This window comes from Petaurus breviceps, unplaced genomic scaffold (assembly GCF_028583685.1).
Source record: "Petaurus breviceps papuanus isolate PSGF00001 unplaced genomic scaffold, PetGlider_PUasm1.0 91133, whole genome shotgun sequence".
Taxonomy (NCBI): domain Eukaryota; kingdom Metazoa; phylum Chordata; class Mammalia; order Diprotodontia; family Petauridae; genus Petaurus; species Petaurus breviceps.
Window position 1 is genome coordinate 49502125 of NW_027187419.1, and position 19482 is coordinate 49521606.

The window sequence follows — 19482 nt, forward strand, 5'->3', positions numbered from 1 at the left end:
GAGAGAGAGAGAGAGAGAGAGAGAGAGAGAGAGAGAGAGAGAGAGAGCGCCATGGGAGACAGCAAGTGAGAATGCAGTCAGAAGATGGAGTATCTTGTGCAAGGAACAGCACCAAGTTCAGTATCACTGGCCAAAAGAGTATATGGCATAAGAGATGAGGGAAGAGTAGGATGCAAGAATACTAGAAAGATGACTTTAAATGCCAAAGAGAGGATGTTATATTTGATCCTGAAGGTAATAGAGAGCTTCAGGAGTTTGTTGGATAGGTGGGTGACATTGGTAGACCTGCACTTTAAAAAGATGTGTCATATTGTTCACTATACAAGCAAAAGGGGATAGTATCACTCACTGTGGTCAACATTGGTCAGATCCTTCTTGGAGCACCATTTCTACTTATGTGGTATCTCGTTTTCCAAAAGATACAGAGAAATTGGAGGCTATCCAAGGAAGGGCAATGAAAATGATTAAATGGGTGGAAAGTAGAAACTCAGGAAAAAAGGTTAAATGAATGTGTGTGATTTATCAAAGAGAAGAGAAAAATGAGGGTTGACTCAACAATTTTGAAGTAAGGGGGGATTATTAAAAGAAGGTCAGAAATAAGTTGTTCTTGATCTTCACTAAGGACAGAACACAGGAAAACAGTCTTAAAAGGAGGTGGTGGTTGGATATTGGGAAGACTTTCTCTCAATGTGAAGCTAATCAACAATTTAAATCTATTACTGGATAAGTTGGTATCTCCTCTGAGACTCTATAGGAATGAAAAAGTCACAAATGTGTCTAAGATGGCTTAAGCACAGTCATTCTCAGAGACAGGGGGATGTAAAAGATCTCTGGCAATCTGTAATTCTACAAGTCAAAACAAACGAGAAATTTAAAATTGCCCTTGCTTTCAGATTGCATTCGTTATCAGAAACCAACTGAATGGTAAGGTCAAATTTCCTCTAGAAATAGCAAGAAACAACTCATCAGCCATATGATCCCCACTTAAGCTTGGTTCCAGGGAGATGGGTTTATTAACAATCAAGCAAGGCTAAAGAAATAAAGTCAGAGTGGGGGAGGTGGCTGTTTCATTGGACTTCTGTTGTTTCCATTCACCACAGCCTATTGATCTCCCCCAGGAGAAGGCACCGCAACCTGGCCCAAAATGTTGTCCCTCAGGCAGGGGTAATTTATAAGCCTGTTGAGAGAGGCTGCTAAACTGATGAACCCAGCTGGTTGGTTGTGCAGGCTCAGTGATTGATTCACTCTCGGTTCCGCTGCTTAGACATTTCACCCTGATCAGGCCACAATGCCTCGTTCATCATATTAATCCATCACCCCAGCAAATGTCATCAGACCTGCACTCCACAGAACCTATTCTCTATATCTTTTGTTTGTTGTTTTTTTTAATATGATCATGTTTAAAGCAATGCCCCACCCCCTGCCACTGCACAAGTGTTATACCCATCAGACACTAGGAGAGGAGAGACACAGATGGAAATGCAGATGATGGGAAGGAAAACAGATATGCAGAACCCCATCTGTAGGCCCTACTCAGACACACTTTCCAAAATCAAGAAATAACATTGTTCTCTCTGTCATTGAAGTACAAAGGTTATTCCTGTGTAATATCTGTAATAGACAAATGGATATTAACAGAATTCATGCTCTGTTAAAGATCCCTTATAAAACCAATCCTTTGCCTCCTGGACCTACATAGACACACACATATAGAGGTCAACCTTTGTTTTTGTTTATTCTAGAATAGACTTTCCCTGAAATTTATAGCCAACTACCAAGTTTTCTGCTGTAGAATCTTGTGGAGTTTTGAATGAAAACCATGGTATGTGGTATTATAAGAGTCCTCTGAATGTCTTTGAGAAAGATTAGAAATGAAAAATACAATGAAAGAAAATTAACACAATGTTTCATCTCTAAATTTGGAGATTATAGTATTTCTCAGTATTCAATCCAAGAGTTAAGGGTTCCCAGTCATGTTTCCTGAGTGATCTCAAGTGAGTATTCACAAACAAAATATTAACTGGCCTGTATGTGAATTGAATGGAAGGTCCTATTCTCTTCATTTTCATTTTTGAAGAAAAAAATGCAAATGGAAAACAATTTAAAAGATTAGCCTGGCAAACAGAAGATATGGTGGGGAAAAAAAGTGATTCAGTAATGCTATTTAAACAGATAAAGTATGATTATAATGTTACATTTTTGGCTCAGGATTCCTTCCTTTAAGTACATAGGTTGATAACTTATCACTGGGTTAATTATCCAGCCAAGATATTTGAATTATCTGAGCACAGAGTTTGAATTAACCATCAGGTGGAGCTCTACTATACGTGTTGGCCACTGGGGAGTCCTCAGGTCTGCAAATAACTGTATTGCTCCCACTAGCTCAGGTAGTCACTTTTGCATTGGTTCCCTAACAACTTTTATTAACACCATGCTGGTCAGTATACAATTCAATTTAGAGAATGAAATAAAATACATTATGAATTATAATTACATTTTTTTTTCTGTTTCATGACCCTGGTCTTATAAAATGTTTCACTCTCAGATCTCTTCCTTCAGTCCACATGGAGTCAAGATTTGGTATATGTGTGTATATATACACATATGCATGTTTACATATCTATACATATGTGTGTTTATACACTTACATGTGCATATATATGTAACACTATCTTTACTAGCATGGAATTATCATTCAAAATTAATGACTTATTGAGTTACTGACCTAGCCAAAGGGTAGATCATTAGATTTACCAACTGGGAATGGGAAAAAATGACACAATTTCTGAAAACATAATCTCTTCTCAAGTTCCTTCACTGAATATATTGCAATACCGTTAGAAGTTTGTCATTATTCAATTATAATATTCATGAAATAAAATATTTCATCATCACAGTAAATTCAAGAAGTAACTTTCAAATTTATTTTATAATTTTCATAATTCTCTTAGGATATGGATTATCTTTGCTAAATTTGCAAAGATATTTTGTCATTAAGAAAAATCAGAAATTTTTTTAGAAAATAAATTACTTTAGCCCACATGTACCATATCCTGTCCGCCCCAACTCTAGGGTTCTTCTGTGCAGACAGGACATGTTCCTAAATCTGCATATAACTGGAGGTCATGAAGAAAAAGAAGCTGAGAAATCTCAGCAAAGGGAAGTTCTCAGCAATTCTGAATCTCTTTTCTCCTCATGATTCTTGATCCATGCTTGCTTCAGGGACCCCATGCTCAAGCTGTCTGCTTGTTTCTTGCCCTTTTACAAGACTCTTTCTCTACAGAAGTTCTAGTCACAAGGTCATGGAAGAAAAGCAAAAAGAACACAAGTTGCATCAAGTATCATTTTACTGTATCATGTGACTCCTTGCCCCAGAGCAAATTCAGAGCCCTTTCTGATATCCTTCCTATCATGGAAAGGGCAGAGTAAATGTCATTTGTGGAATCAAATTTTTCATAATTACTATTCCTGGGGCAGCTAGGTGGCACAGTGAATAAAGCACTGGTCCTGGAGTCAGGAGGATCTGAGTTCAAATTCGACCTCAGACACTTAACACTTATTAGCTGTGTGACCTTGGGCAAGTCACTTAACCCCAATTGCCCTGCCTTCCCCCTCCAAAAAAAACAAATAATAATAATAATTACTGTTCCTTATTTGTCTCTGTCTCTCTCCTACTGTCCCTCTGTCTCTCTCTGTATATATGTGTGTGTGTGTGTAGGTATATATGTATGTACGTATACACATACATATACACACACAGAGATCGTAGGATCATAGATTTTGAATTAGAAGAAATTTTTGAGGTAATTAAAAAAATTAACACAGACCCAAGCTACAATGGGAACAAAAGTGACCAGGTGTTTTCCAATTTGACCAAAAATAGAATAAAAGAAAGTAGAATTAAAATACAACAAGATGGGTTTAGATGAGCTATTAGGAATTTGTTGTAGCTTATGAAGGTTATTAAATTCTGTAGGGTGCAATTGAAAAAATATGTGAAATCATTTTTTTTTTCACAAGAGAGCACAGATCTGTCCACTTGAGACAGTTCAGAACAGGATTCCAAAACTCCTTATCCTAGATAGGGCTTAGAAAGGCCTATGGGCAGCATAAGTAGACCTAAAGAATAGGCAGAGGGGAAATATTAAAAAAAAAAAAATAAGGACAAAGAAAAAGTAAGAAGAGAGAAAATAAAACAGATAGAAATTACTACTCACTAGCATTCCTGTAGTCTATCATTCCTTTTCTAGAGGCAGATATGCTCAGGGGCAGAAGAATGAACTAATTGACCTTTGGTAATTACATTGCCACCTGAAAGTCTCTACTTCTTCAAATCCAACCCATAGTCATCCAATCCCTCTGAGTTACTCAAGTGTATGTGATACTATAGGAGGAACAGAAAGAGGGGTGATATTAGATACAAAGTCAAGAAATACTGCTGAAACTCAACCAATGAAAAATGCAAGAAAAGTGGACCTCCCTCCCCTTCATACATAAGGAATATAATGAAATGGGAAAGCAACTATAATTAGCAGGAATTGGGATAACTAAAATTTTTTCTTGAACAGAAATTCCTTATAAAAATTTTCAGGAAACCTAGGAAATTCTGGATAACTTAAAAGAATTTCAGGCCGTCTAGGTGGCACAGTGAATAGAGCACCAGCCCTAAAGTCAGGAGGACCTGAGTTCAAATTTGACCTCAGACACTTGACACACTTAATAGCCATATTACTTTGGGCAAGTCACTTAACCCCAATTGCCCTCCAAAAAAAATGGAAAAAAAAGAATTTAGGAGAAAATAAATCAATTTCACTTATATCTTCAGAAAGAATGCTGAAAGACTCCAATTTCATGTCTTGAGTTCAGGTCCCAGCTCTACCTTTTCCTAGAAGTATAATCTTAGGCAAGACCCTTCCTTCTCCCCTTTCAGCTTCAGTTTTCTCATTTATAAAATAAAAGAGCTGCAGTATATAATCTCTAAGGTCTTTTACCATTCTAAGATTTTGTGATTTTAAGTTTAACGAGGTATCTTCAAGATATCAGTAAATTGTTATACATTGACCAATATTTATATTCCAAATTCTATTTTGTCTTGCAGAAACAAAACTGACACCACTGACTAATCCTTGAGATTTGTTTGTATCTTGTCACTTTTTTAAAGTTTGAATTTATTTATTTGTTTGTTTGTTTAGAGATGGACTCTTTATCATTTTCCAAATGTATTCTTTTCAAGTTCATTTAGAATCTGAAAAGTTAGATAAATTTTTATGTGCTCAGGTAGTCTCTGCCTTTGCCAACTTTATTCTAGGTATCATAAGATGTGAGGTCCAGGATCTTTAGAACAAAAAATTTCCAGCAACTATTTAATCAAAATGATTTATTGAAAAACAATGTTGATCTTGGTCTTGGCAAACAGTTAATGAAACATGTCTCCCTTCTCTTGATAAGGAAGAAAGGAGACTAGAGCACAGAACATTACATGCATTGTGAGACAAATTCATTTTGTTACTGGTTTTGTTTGACTTTTCCTGTTACAAGTCAGGATCCGGTGTCTATATCTGTGTATATGTATGTATGTGTAGAGGGAAGAGAATATATTGGAAAATGACTATTTTTTTAGACTATCGATTGTTTTTAAAAGACAAAACCTATGATATAATACAAGTACTGTGATAAGCAACTGCACCAGGCCAGTAGAGCATAAGGCTTTGAATTTTATTACTTGAAAATCAGCCTATGAGTCCAAGGTCCTCCAGTGGAAAACTGTTTCTCAGTAATTCTTAATATATTTTAGGGTGCCTCAGTTTCTCTGTCAAGTAGAGATAATACATGAGCAGAATCAATTAATTGTTTTACTTAGCTTTAAAGTCTTTAGACTTTATACATATCCAAAATACCACTATCATAATTTGTACGGCTAATTTTAATCTGTTCTTAATGCATAACAGCACATACCTTGATTGAATATGTTAGAAACCACTATTGTTGACACAGAAATATATTGGGATAAACAGAGTGTTTAGTTCTTTTAGATAACATCAAGAAGATCCACCTTCTGCTCTGTTGACAATGAACAATAAAACCTTAATTCCTTAACATATGTGAAATCACTAATTACTCACAGATTAAAAATTGGAAGGGACCTTAGAGACCATCCAGATAATAGCAAACCATACTTTGATATTCCTCAGCCTCCATACCCTTTTAGCTCTTTGACAGAGCTGCCTTGTGTTAATCTCTTATCCATAGGCCCTTGAGATTTCTTTTTGCTAAATGGGACAGTCAATTTAGTAATGGACCATTGTGTTACTAATTTTTACCAGGCAGAACTATAATCTGAAATTCTTGCACCTGGAGTAGATTGAATTAGGGCAGGCAACAAGCAGCAGTGATGATAGTAGAGGTTTAGACTTTAGAGGGTAGCTGATCTTGAGTGTCACCATTCTGGGAAAGGAAATGGCCCATGCCTTGTCCAACCCACACTTCTACTGGATTTCAGGGGAAAGGTGGGTCCTGGGAGAGGGGGCATCACTATAACAGGGCTCTAATGGTAGTATTATGTGATGGGGCAAAGTGGAAGAATACCATAAAGCAAGAGGCCAATGGTAGGTTCTATGATAGAGAAAGCACTTCTCCCTTATCTGGAACCTAGGTGAAATCCCCATCTCTTGGTGCTTTGCTTCCATGATAGTTGGGGCCCTCTTCTGCACTATGGGTTAGACTTTATTGTTCTGAATGTATGATCCTCAATTTAGTCACTATTATTGTACATTTAGCACCTCACAATTTGTATCTGCTGCCCTGCCTGGTTTTAACTAGATGGAATAAGAGGAGTACCCCTTGGTGTCCTGTCCTATCCTCCTTTCCTGATTCATTTTGTATGTTGCCCCCCCCCCTTTAGAATATAAATTCCTTGAGGACAGGGACAGTCATTCTTTTTGTTAATTATATCTTTAGCATTTAGCACAGTGCCTCACACATAGTAGGTACTTAATAAATATTGATTGGACTGAATATCATCCTATGAAAAGCCATAGTCTCTTCCAACATATGATCTCAGCAAGGAGACCTTCAAATGTAAAAGCCCAGCTTTATTGTAACTTAGCCTGGGTAGTTCAGCCCTGGCTTTTTGGTCAAAGCATCCTCTGAGCACTCCATACACAAGGGCTGAGTTCTGAGTGAGAAATGGAAAATAGGACTTGAGGGTCCTGCTTTCAAGGAGCTTACATTTTAGCGAGACTCTTTCAGGTAGTCCCTGACCAAAAGAGAGCTCTGCTTAGCATTTTGGAGCTGGTAACATAAAGGCTCTCACAGGGCTGCCAGCCTGCCGACTTCCCCCAAACAATGAAAAGGAGAGGACAATTAATAAAAACAAACTCCTTACAGAAAAATACCAGACAGAACAATTTGACTCCAGCAAATCTCCAGAGCTCTGGAAATAGTTTGGAGTGAAAATGATTGTTTCATGGTATTGTATGAGCCACATAAAAGATGACAGGCAGCTTCCACTCCATAAATCTGAACCAAGCTGAGCATTCAGAAAAACACACCAGTCTCAGGATGGTAGAGTCTTTGGTAGCCAAGATGGGCTATGGAGGGGACTGGGGGGTGAGAGAAAGGAGGATGGGAATACTGGGGTTTGGGGGTTTGGTTTTTTCCTTTTTTTTTTCCTTTTACCAAAGATATTCTGAAGCTCCTACTGATACAATGGAAGGGAAGGGAAAAGAATCACTTTATTAGTCCTAATTGCCACTTGAATAACTTACCAGTGTCTCTTCGTCAACCCTCATTCTGTGGGAAGTTGTCAGTTCAACTCTTCAATGGGCAGGTTTGTTATCAGCAAGCGGTTTACAGCCCCTGGGCTGAGCATTAATTAAAAAGCCTTTGTGCAAAGCCTCATTCATTAGCACGCTATTTCTTTAATCACTGCCTCTTCAGCCACCAGGACAATCTATAAATCTCCTCAAATATGAAATAATGAACTGGAATGGTTCAATTTATTACAATGTAATAAGTCAAGATAATGTGGGGGTGGACAGGGCGGCACTGGAGCTGTATCCATGCCCAGAGCCTTCCCACCTCATTACTAAGGGCAAGGAGGAATCACAACAGCAGACGGAGTCCTGCTCCTGCTCAGGGACTGTGCAATGCAAGCTTCTCTGACCTTTCCGCTTCTTCTCATCCCTGCAACTTCTCTGGAACTGGCCTCAGTGCAGCGTCTGAAGAATGGCGGAGGGAAACCATACAGCATGTGAGACCAGGTTTGCTTTACCCCTCATTTCTGATTCAAAAAATGGGGCACCAAAAGAAAGCCAGCTCCTCCCCCACTAGGTCACCTGTTCCCTAAGCAGTAATGGAGGTTCTACAAGCCAACATCCTGGTGTCCAGAGGCGCAGTCAGTCATAGATACTGGCAAGTTACAAAGGGATCTTAGACACCATTTAGTATAGAGACTTTTTTTTGGCTTTTTGGAGGGGGGAAAGCAGGGCAATTGGGGTTAAGTGACTTGCCTAAGGTCACACAGCTAGTAACTTTTAATCTTCTTTGTGTCATGGAGAGTGTAGTGAAGCCTACTGATGTTTTCTCTCTATGTTCCAGAGGTGTACAACAAAATACATGACATTATAAGCAAAATCGATGGTATTGAAATACAGTTATCAAAATATTTGAAGAGGGCCCAGGTTAAAAACTGTTGATCTAGTCCAGCATCTTAATTTTACAGATGAGGAAACTGAGGCCCAGAATGGTTAAGTGACTTGTCTGATGTCACACCAGCTTTAAATGGTAGAGTTGGGCTTTGACTTGCCAGTGTTGATGATTGTTTCTGGAGTTTATAGAGCACACAAAAAAGGAGTTCGGAAAAATTCACTTCTGGATTCCTTAGAGACTTTTTATGAACTGAATTCATCATCTTCCCTTCCAAAAACCTGCCCCTCCCTGTATCATGTCTCTATTTTCGGCATCTATGATTCTCCCAGTCATTCAGGTCACAAGCCTCCTGAGAGCTCAGGACCTCAGATCTCTGGACCCAATGGAAGGATAGAGGTATTGTTCCTGGGAGATCAGAATTCACAGAATAGCTCTTCCTGGAAGCGGTGTCTACAAGCAATGAAACACCTGAATCTATATTTCCATCCACAAATAACCCACAGCCCTGACACGGGTGGCACTGGTTAGCATTGATTTGGAGAGGAAACAGCTGAATCACCAGCAGCTCTCCAGATGAAGACACTTGCTCTCTCTGTTGTTGGGCATTTTTTCACCTCTGTTCCCCAGGCACGTCTTGCTGCCGACAGACATCGAGTTCCAGTACAGTGACTCCTCTGACATCTTCAGAAAGGGAGAGTCGCAGCTCTGAGGCTTCAAGACCAGGTGTTGCCTGGCCCGGCCTCTCCTCCCTGATGTAGGCCCTAAGGAGCAGAGGGGAGAAGGCAGGAGCCTTGTCATAGCTTTTGACCCAATTCTGAATCCCTGCTCTTGGTAACAGGGGAGACAGAACTGGCAACAGGAAGCAATGGAGGAAGCAGCTGCATAATCATATAATCACAGAGGACAGTCCACTACAAGTGGTTTCCTTGATGTCTTTTTAGCCTAGAGACACCATGCAGAGCCCCAGGGATATAATGCTTGGAGAAATTAACCAAGCCAAAAAGTCTGGATATATTGTCAGCTCCAGAGTAACTGAGATTTTAAATCTAAATAGGGTCAGAGGTAAATCCCATCTCAAGATGGAAAATAGAAATTGCTAAACATCAGTTACCTGTGCTATGCAGTAATCAATCATTCGATAAGTATTTATTAATTGCCTTCTATATATCCAGCATTGGGCTAAAGACTGAAAATGCAAGAAAAAAATGAAACAGTCCCTGCATTCAAAGAGCTTAAAAATCTGACCACGGAAGTAACATACATAATTAAACGTATACAAAAACAGATATGAGGCAGTTGGGGGTAAGGAGGGCATTAGCAGCAGAGGGGATCAGGAAGGGCTTCAAGTAAAAGAATAATAATAAATAATAAATGTTTATTAAGTCACTACTATATTCAAGGGATAGTGCTAAAGGCTGAGAGTACAAAGACATCTCCTGATTTTGAGGAATTTATATTCTACTGGAAGAAACAACAGAAACATAGAAACTTCAGTGGCTCCCCATTGCCATTAAAATAAGGTACAAACTCTTCTGTTTGACAGTTAAAGTAAAGCCCTTCATTCTCTGACCTCAGCCTATCTTTCTAGGATGATTACATATTATTCATCCTCAAACTCCAGCCAAGCTAGTTTATTTGCTGTTCACCATAGCCAACATAAGGTCTCAACCTCCATGCTTTTGTACAAAACTCTCCCACACCTGAAATATTCTCTCTCCTCATCTCTTCTTCTTGAAAGTCCTGACTCCCTTCAAGGCTCATCTTCAGCTGTCCTTTATGAGGCCTTTCCTGATTCCCCCAGTTATTAGTACCCCGATCCAAATACTTTCTTGTTTATTTAGCGTATATCTCACATTTACTTATCTGTGAACTCATTGCATCTGCCTAGTAGAACATAAACTCTTTGAAGACAGGGACTGTCCTTTCCTTTGGTATTTGTATCTTAAGTACCTACAACAGTTTCTGGCATTCAATTAATAAATGCTTGTTGAATGATCTGCTAATTGGTTGAAATAAATTCAAAGAAATTTCAAATCTGGAAACATCAATAAGGGTCTTGTGTAGGAAGTGACACATTAGCTGAGCCTTGAAGGAATCTAGGGATTCCAGCAAGCAGAGGTGATGGAGGAGAGCATGCCAGGCAGGAAGGACAGCCTGTGCTAAGGCAGGAAGGAGGAAGATGAAATGTTTTTTACAAGTAATGTCAAGTAAATCATTTGATACTGGAACATTTGGACTTGAAGTGGCTCTGGGAAGTTCAAAGGAGGACAGGAAAGTCTAGAAAAAGAGCCCTCTCTTTGCCTTCGCTTTGTCACAGGGATATCTCCTCCAGTCAGAGAAATAAGAGGTGTTAAGAAGGAAAATGTGTATATATACATAATATATATACATCATACATATATGTATGTATCCATGTATGAGCTTTGACATATTCCAACAATCCCACAAAAATACCTTTTTTCTTGAAGCTGCTAACTCTCTTCATGAGATAAACAATTTCCATGTTCATAAAATGTTGAAGTTGAATCTAAATAATTTCTAAAGTCATACCTACCTCTAGCATTCAAATAAATCTTCAAAATTAGAAAATGGGCTATCACCACCCTAGTAAATAGATTTTGTTTTGCTTTTACCCTCAAAGGTTTTATCACTCTAGAACAAAAGATATTTTCTAGGTTGGCACAATTAAGGATATTGGGAAATAACATTGGTTATGACCAGCTTAGAAATGAAATTTAATATACATTAATTATACATTACAGAAAGATCCAATATCAAAGATAAATGATAACAAGAGTGCACTACCACATTTTGACACCCATTATATCTAGGTTTCTCCATATTTTTGTTGCCACGATGTTATTAAAGAAAGAGAATTTGAAAATGTTCAAGAAATATTGTGGGGGTGGCACAGTGAATAGAGCACCGGCCCTGGAGTCAGGAGGACCTGAGCTCAAATCCAACTTCAGACACTTAACACAAAAACTAGCCATACCGTGAGCAAGTCATGTAACCCCAATTGCCCTCCAAAAAGCAAAAAACAAACAAACAAACAAAAAAAAATATATATATATATAGTGTTGATAGATATTAAGGGTATAAGGGAGAACCAAAGGGATGAAAGAGACCTGAAGAGATTAGAACAAAAAGAAGGGTAGTTATAATGGAGGGAAAAGTAGGCTCAAAGAAGCAATAAAACTACCAGTAGGATGAATAGATGAATGAATAGATGAATGAATGAATGAATGAATGAATGAATGAATATTAAGCCCTCTGCAAAATGCTGGGAATACAAATGGAAAAGTCCAAACACTCCCTGTTCTTAAGAAGCTCCTAATCTAATATGGGAAACAACACATATGGAAAGTTTCAGCCACAAGTCAGAAAGGTTCCATGGACCTTTGGCAAAACAGATGTTAATGCTTTGGATGGGGTGGATGGGATGATAGTTATAGACAATCAAGAAAAAGTGAAGCTTCTCCCCTCTAATTTGCTCTAAGTAAAATGATCTCAGGACTGGAAAGGAAAATTTGGCAGTGGTTAAAGGGTACTTTCTATCCAATATCTTGGGCTGTATTCTCTAATGCAGAAAAGTGTATATGTATACACAAAAATATGTATGAGCTTTGCCATCTTGCAAATTAATGGGAGGAATATTACTGTAGGAGGTGCCATGTACTTTCTCACTGTGAGTGGGAGAAATATAATGGTAAGATAGGCGTGTGTTTCCTCTTTGGCTGCTAGAAGGATTTATTTCCTTTCTGTCCAAAGGCAGCTCTTGGGGCTGGTGTCAAGACACATATTGTTGAAAGCAATCTCTAGTGGCATGGCCCAAGGATCTGTGCCTGGCATAGAAGGCATGTTTATCAAATCTGCAGGTGATTCAAACCTGGGAAGAATACTTAACACATTGAGAAGTAAAGTGAAGATCCAAAAACGATCTGACTTTTGTCCATGCCTGTGCACCAATCTGCCACAAACAGCCTACCCAATATACAAGTGCTTTTCTCTAGATCGAGACCATCAAGGGATTCATTCATCAATTTCAGGGTATCTGTGGACTTGTATAAGGAAGAAGTACAGCTTTATTTTCACTAATTGATTACTGAAATTCAGCCATTCTTTCAGCTATTTAAAAACATTATGCTGAGAAGACTTCATCTGACAGTCATTTGGGTCCATGACACACAAGAAAAGATGAAGAACCTTTGCTCTAGATTTCTTGATGTTGGCAAAATTAGTAAAATTTAAATTGTAATAAGCTTAAAGTCTCACACACAAGTTCAAAAAATTAAGTTCACCAGTACAAAATAGGACAGCACAATTAGACAACAATTCACCAAAAACTGATCACAGGTTTTTAGTGTATGAGTTCAGTATGAACCAACAGTATATGGCAGTTAAAAAAATAGTCAATCTTAGATAATTCAGAAAAGACTTGGAGTCCCAGTTGTGGTCACATACACTTCTAATCCCTGCTACTAGGAACAGCTAAGGTCCATGGAAAGCCCTGAGCTCAGGACTTCTGAGTTGCAGTAGGACTAAAATTGATGAGATGTCTGCATTATGTCTGAAAGAGATATGGTGAGACCCTGAAAATGAAGGTGGAGGAGAAGGGGGTGGGGAAAGACAGAGACAGACAGACAGACAGACAGACAGAGATGGAGACTTTCTGTTGTCCAGAACTATGAAAATGCTAGTCTCACTTTACTAGAACCATGTCAGAACACATCTTGGCCATTGTGTTCAATTCTGGCCACCACATCTTAGAAAAGACATTGATAATCTAGAGAGTATGTAGAAAAGTTGGTCAGGATGGGGAAAAGCCTAAAGATCATGCCATTAAGAGGATTAAGTGAAGGAATGTGAGTGCTTAGCCCAGGGAGAGAAGACTTTGAGAAAACATGATAAACTGTCAAATACTTGAGGGAGATGAGTGAGGAGTAGTCATTAGATTTATTCTGCTCGGCCTTAGAGGTCAGAATTAGGAGTCATGGGTGGAAGTTACAAAGAGGCAAATTTCGGTTTAATTTAAGGGGACAATGTCCTCATTAGAGTTATACAAAAGTGATCTAGGTTACTGTAAGAGAAAGGGGGCTTCCCTCACTGGGGCTCTTGAAACAAAGGTTTCATTGAGTGGCTGTTGGGAATTGCAGAGGACATTATTATTCAGTTTCAGGTTGAACCAGATGGTTTCTGAGGTACTTTCCATTTCAGAGATTTTGTGATCCACATGATATTCTTGTGCCTGTGAATAAATACACCAAAACCATTTTTCCTCAGGACTTGATGGTCTCTCCTGTTCATATGAAGCTTTAGTGAAGAAGATTCTGAGACTTCACTAGGCACACTTAAACAGAGTCTCAGGAAATCCTTCAGTAGGATGTGCCAGATTAAAGAGGAGCTCATGAACTTTATATTTTTATACATGAGCCTTCAAATGATCTCATTCTTCCCAATCTTCCTGCTGCTTCTCCCTCACAAAGATTTAGATGTCTGGAATTTCAGTCACGGGAAAGGGAATAAGCATTTATATAACACCAACTTTATGTTAGGCATTGTGTCAAGCATTTTTACAAATATCTCGTTTGGTCTTCATGACAATCCTGAAAAATAGGTATTGTTATTATCCTTATTTTTTAGTTGAGGAAACTGAGGCAAACAGAGCTTAAATGGCTTACCCAAGGTCACACAGCTATTTAGTAACCAAAACAGGATTTGAACTCTGGTCTTTGAAACTCCAGGTGTAACAGTCTATCCACTGACCCACCTAGCTGCCAGTCTCTGTGCTGGGATAAAGTACACCATGGCTGTTGCAGAAGTGCCATTGTCGAGCTTGTGACCATAGGCGTCTTCATTATAGGTGATCTGCTCTCAGAACAGATGGTTGTACCAATTTTTCTAGACTGTGCTTTCCTCCCCGGTTTGTCACTCCATTATCCATTTATAACCACTTAGAGCCTGTGTCTTGCTCTCCATTTAAGAGATCAGATTCTCTCCAAGGCCCAAAGAATGTTAAGATGACTTGAGAGCAAGGTAGCCTGAAGGATGAAGATTTTTTGGTAAGTGTTAGTATTTTTTAGAACACAGTGATTTCCCATGATATGCCCTTCCTCTGCCCCTACCCCCACTGGAGAATGAGTTCTTGTGAAACCCTATAAGTAAAAAGAATATGAATGACAACCTGCACAACCAAGGAGAGGCCAAGAGGGGAAGAGACAGATGGAGAAAAACAAATCAGGGAGACAGGGAAAAGGAGACCGGGAGAGGGAGAGACTGACTAAACAGCCAGACCTGCTCCAATTTGTTTAGAGCCCTGCAAACTCAAGGGGCTGCTTCATGAATACAGGTGTAAATGATATCACCATGGGCACAAAGCAAGCGGCATGCTCACAAACCTATTAACTGGTAAACAGCAATGTTCCATAATTCTAGCTATTAAAAACAGCTTAAAGAGAAATCAAATCTCATTTAGCAGGGATTGCAGGGGTCTTCTTGGACTATTTCAAAGTTTCATATTCATCTAAGGAAATAGGCTCTAATTCTCCAATGTTGGCTTTCTTGGAGGCATTGCCATTTCTGAACTTATTAAACTTCCATTTAAAGGGACAAGGAGGGTTTGTGAATGATCCCCCCCAGAAGGAGACATGGCTATGAATGATTTTTTGAGTCAAGAAAAACCACAGGGACAGGTGGGGGTTTTTTTCCCCTCAAATATGAATATGAAACATGGATCTCTGTGTCCTATTCCTATGAATGTAATGGGAGACATGGTGTTGGCTTTGATGTGGAGGGTATTTGGGGGGAGTAACAATATTTCCTCAGTGTCCTAAGACCATGTTTATACAACTAATATTGGTGCCAACAATTCCTAGGGGAATTTGAGGTGGTCTTCTGACCTGATCTGTGTCTACTTGGCATGGGGGTAGTAAATGGCAATAATAATTGGACAAGCCCATAGCATTAGCTATTCAGCCAGTGTTAAAATATATTTTTAATCCTAGAGAGCCCACAATAAAGTTATAGCAAAATAGAAAGTATGACCTGGAACATTAGCATTTTGGCATCTGCCTACAACCTACCTTCCATGTGTTAATCCTAGACTAATAAGAGCAAAATGTGAAAATGCCAAGGCAATAGTGTGAGCAACAGAAAATAGAGAATCCCTTAGCCAATGCTACAAGGATTGTAATAATCAAGAAAATAGATAGGAACCTGGCAAATCAGGGCTGTGGACATCTTTGAAACCCAAAGCATAACAGCACCTTCAGCCAATAATATCCCCAGGCCATGCATGTTGAGAAGAGTCTTGGAAAGTCATCAGTCTTACATATTGCCTCCTGTGCTAGTTGGCTTCATCGAGATTATTTAATGACTGGTTTACCATCTTAATAAACAAATGAGATGTCTCAAGAAACATACACAAGTAAGTCATTCTCTTCTAGGTACAGAGATAATCTTTTCTAGGATGTGTTACTTAGCCCCAGTTTTTAGAGAGGATATAATAACTCACATACAAATGTAAGGCAAGGCGCCAGACATCTGCAGGAAAGATCCTATATGACATGTTAATTTGAGGAACCATTCAAACAAACATGGTCCAACACTCAATGAACCAGCATCTATCCTTTCATTTGATATCTGTTAAATACTCACTTAGGGCAGCTAGGTGGCACAGTGGACAGAGTGTTGGGCCTGGCATCAGGAAGACCCAATTTCTTGAGTTGAAATCTGACCTCAGATACTATCTGTGTGACCCTGGTCAAGTCATTTAATTCTGCTTCAGTTTCCTCATCTGTTAAAAAAAAAATGAGCTGGAGAAGGAAATGGCAAACCACTCCAGTATCTTTGCCAAGAAAATTCCAAATGGAATCATGAAGAATCAAACACAACTGAAAACAACTAAACAACAAAAATAACCACTTGTCCTAAACAAACTTGTGGTATATAAATGTAAAGAAATATTCACATACAATGAAAATTATGAATCTTATGAATCAGAGGAACATAAAAAACCTAATATGAACTGATACAAAATTAAGTAAGTAGAACCAGGAAAATAATACACAATGACTTCAACAATGAAATTGTGAAGAACAACAATTACCACAATGAAATATTAGAAATTAAATGTTACCAAATAACCACACTGGCTCCCATAGAAGAGAGATGAGAAAGCATCTCCCCATGTTTCTTTGCAGAGATGGAGAACTATGGTCATAGAATACTATATATAACACTAGACTTTTTCTATATGTTGGTTAATTTGGAAGAACTTTTTTTCTTGCTCTTTTTTAGTTCATTATCAGGGATTGTTCTTTTGGAGAGATAGGTGGGAGGAAGGATACAGGGGAATGTGTAATTGATGCAAAAACAAAATAAATGTTTTATTAAGTTTTATTTTGTTAAAAAACACTTATTGTGTGCAGAAAGGGATGAGGTAGAAGTGAGGGCATGGATACCACAAACACAATATTATTGTTGACTAAAATCAGCACAACTGATCTGCAGTGCCCCAAAGCCAGCATGACCCTATAAGCCTGAGAATGGATAATTGAGTCTATTCCTGCCATCCTAGCATCTCAAACACTAACAGAAAAAAGTAACAAATGTTCTATCTAAAATAAACAATAGAAAGTGCATTACACAACACCTATTCTATACCATAAATCTACTGAGGGCTTACGTGAATGATTGTATGACACTGATTTCCAATCCAAGCAGGAAAACTAAAACTAATAACATCGAGGAGGCTAATAATATCTTATATTCTAGTCAATATGACAAGCATTTATTAAGCTCCTATTATGTGCAAGTCACCATTCTAGGCAACATGGATACAATGACTATAATAGTTTTGCCCCCAAGGAGCTTAGATTTTATAGGAAAAGGAGGTTGGGAGTTACATAACATATGGACAGATAAGGAATATACTGAGAGAGAGAGAGAGAGAGAGAGAGAGAGAGAGAGAGAGAGAGAGAGAGAGAGAGTGACGAAGCTAAAAAAGCAATCCATCAAAAGTTCTGTAAGAATATTTAAGGAGAGAGCAAGATCTTGGATGGAAGGGAAAGACTATATGGAAAAGGTAAAAACCTAAACTGAACCTCGAAGGAAAATAAAGATTCTGAAAGCTAGAGATGACAAAATGGTAGAAGATGAGGAAGACAGACAACCCGGATAAATGCACAGAGATGAGAGATGACACATTGAGTCCAAAGTTTAGCTAGTAGTCCATTTAGGCTAGAATGTTGAGTCCATAAAGCCAAGCTTTTAATAGTGATAGCTCAAAAGGTATGATGGCCATGGTCTCACTTATCCTCAACACATTTCTGTGAGATAGAAAAGGGGCAAATAGTGTTATGGGAAAACCAAGAGATTAAGTGATTTGCCCAGTCACACAGCAGGTCAGTGATAGATCAAGAAATATAACTCAGGTCCTAGCACTCTTAATCCATTAGTCTAACAAGCACATCATATTGCCTGTCTCCTCTTCCTTGAAAATGAATCTTTCCACCTCCAAATCCTTTCATTCTCAGAATAACTCCTCTGAACATAGATGAGCAGGCTCTAACAAAAGTACTACCCAATTATCCCCTGAAACTACTAGTGAAGACCAATATGTGCTTTTTTTTTCTTGGATGAAAACCAAACTCATTTCATAAATGCTTTTAAGAAGGTTGCAATTTGAATCCTTCCAAGAAAACATGCATTCAGGTCCCTAAGCCATCTGATGGCTGCAGTTCTAACAGGACTCTGAAAAGGTATTTGGTCATTCTCTGGATGTGACTAGAGACACACTATACCTGAGCAAAAAAAGATGAAGCATCACCAAAATTCTCTTTAATTACCATTCACTTCCAGTACACCTCCTTTTTCATCATTGCTGATTACAGATATATCCATGTCTGAATAATATCTTTCCACTTTATAATCAGACAACTACCACTTACTCTGATAACCTGAGACTCTCTAAGTATGATTTTGCCTTCAGAATACTGGGATTGAGTTTAGTCTCTTTTTTTGGTAGGCAAATTACCACATACTTTGCATCAGTCATCTGACTAGAATGACATACTCAGGAGAGACAGCTATCTGTCCTGCATGTCACCTTGCCCAAGGTGAATATTAAACCATAGTTGTGAACATTTAACACTACACAGGGCCCATTCTAAAATGACTTTTTAGGGTCATGCATGTAGAGCTGGAAAGGAGCTCAGAGGTCATCAAGTTCAACCCCCTCAATTGACAGAAAAGGAAACTGAGGCTCAGAGAGTTTAAGGAACTTGCCCTGGAAACATGGTCTATGGCAGTTAAGGGATTTGAACCCTGGTCCTTTGATTCCAAATCTAGCATTTTTTCCACTACCCCACAGTTCCACACACAAAGGAGAATCCTGCATACATGATTCTCGATCCTCTAAACTTCACTCCATAGTATACACTGCTCAAAATGTTCCTTAAGAGTGAAAAACGCTCACTTCATCCAAAGGGTCTGTTTTCCTGGGAAGGATTGCACAGGTTAATATCTGTGTTGGTCATGTATGTATATTTAAAGAGGGATCCTAGACCAGTCATCTATTTATTCCCAACTGTAGTCCCTTGGATTCTATCATGCCCCCTCCAGAGACCCCATTATTAGGAAACTCATCATCTTGTGAGATTGCATCAGCCTTGATACTCACCCCTCATTGGTTCCTTCAGTGCCCTCTGCCCCATTGAAAGAGGTGGATCAAAGGGCTTCTCCTAAGGTCTTCCTTTAAAGAGGGCTCCCAGGAAAATCATTTCTTCATTGCCCACCAGGATAAACTACTTTGGAATGGATATCATCGTTATT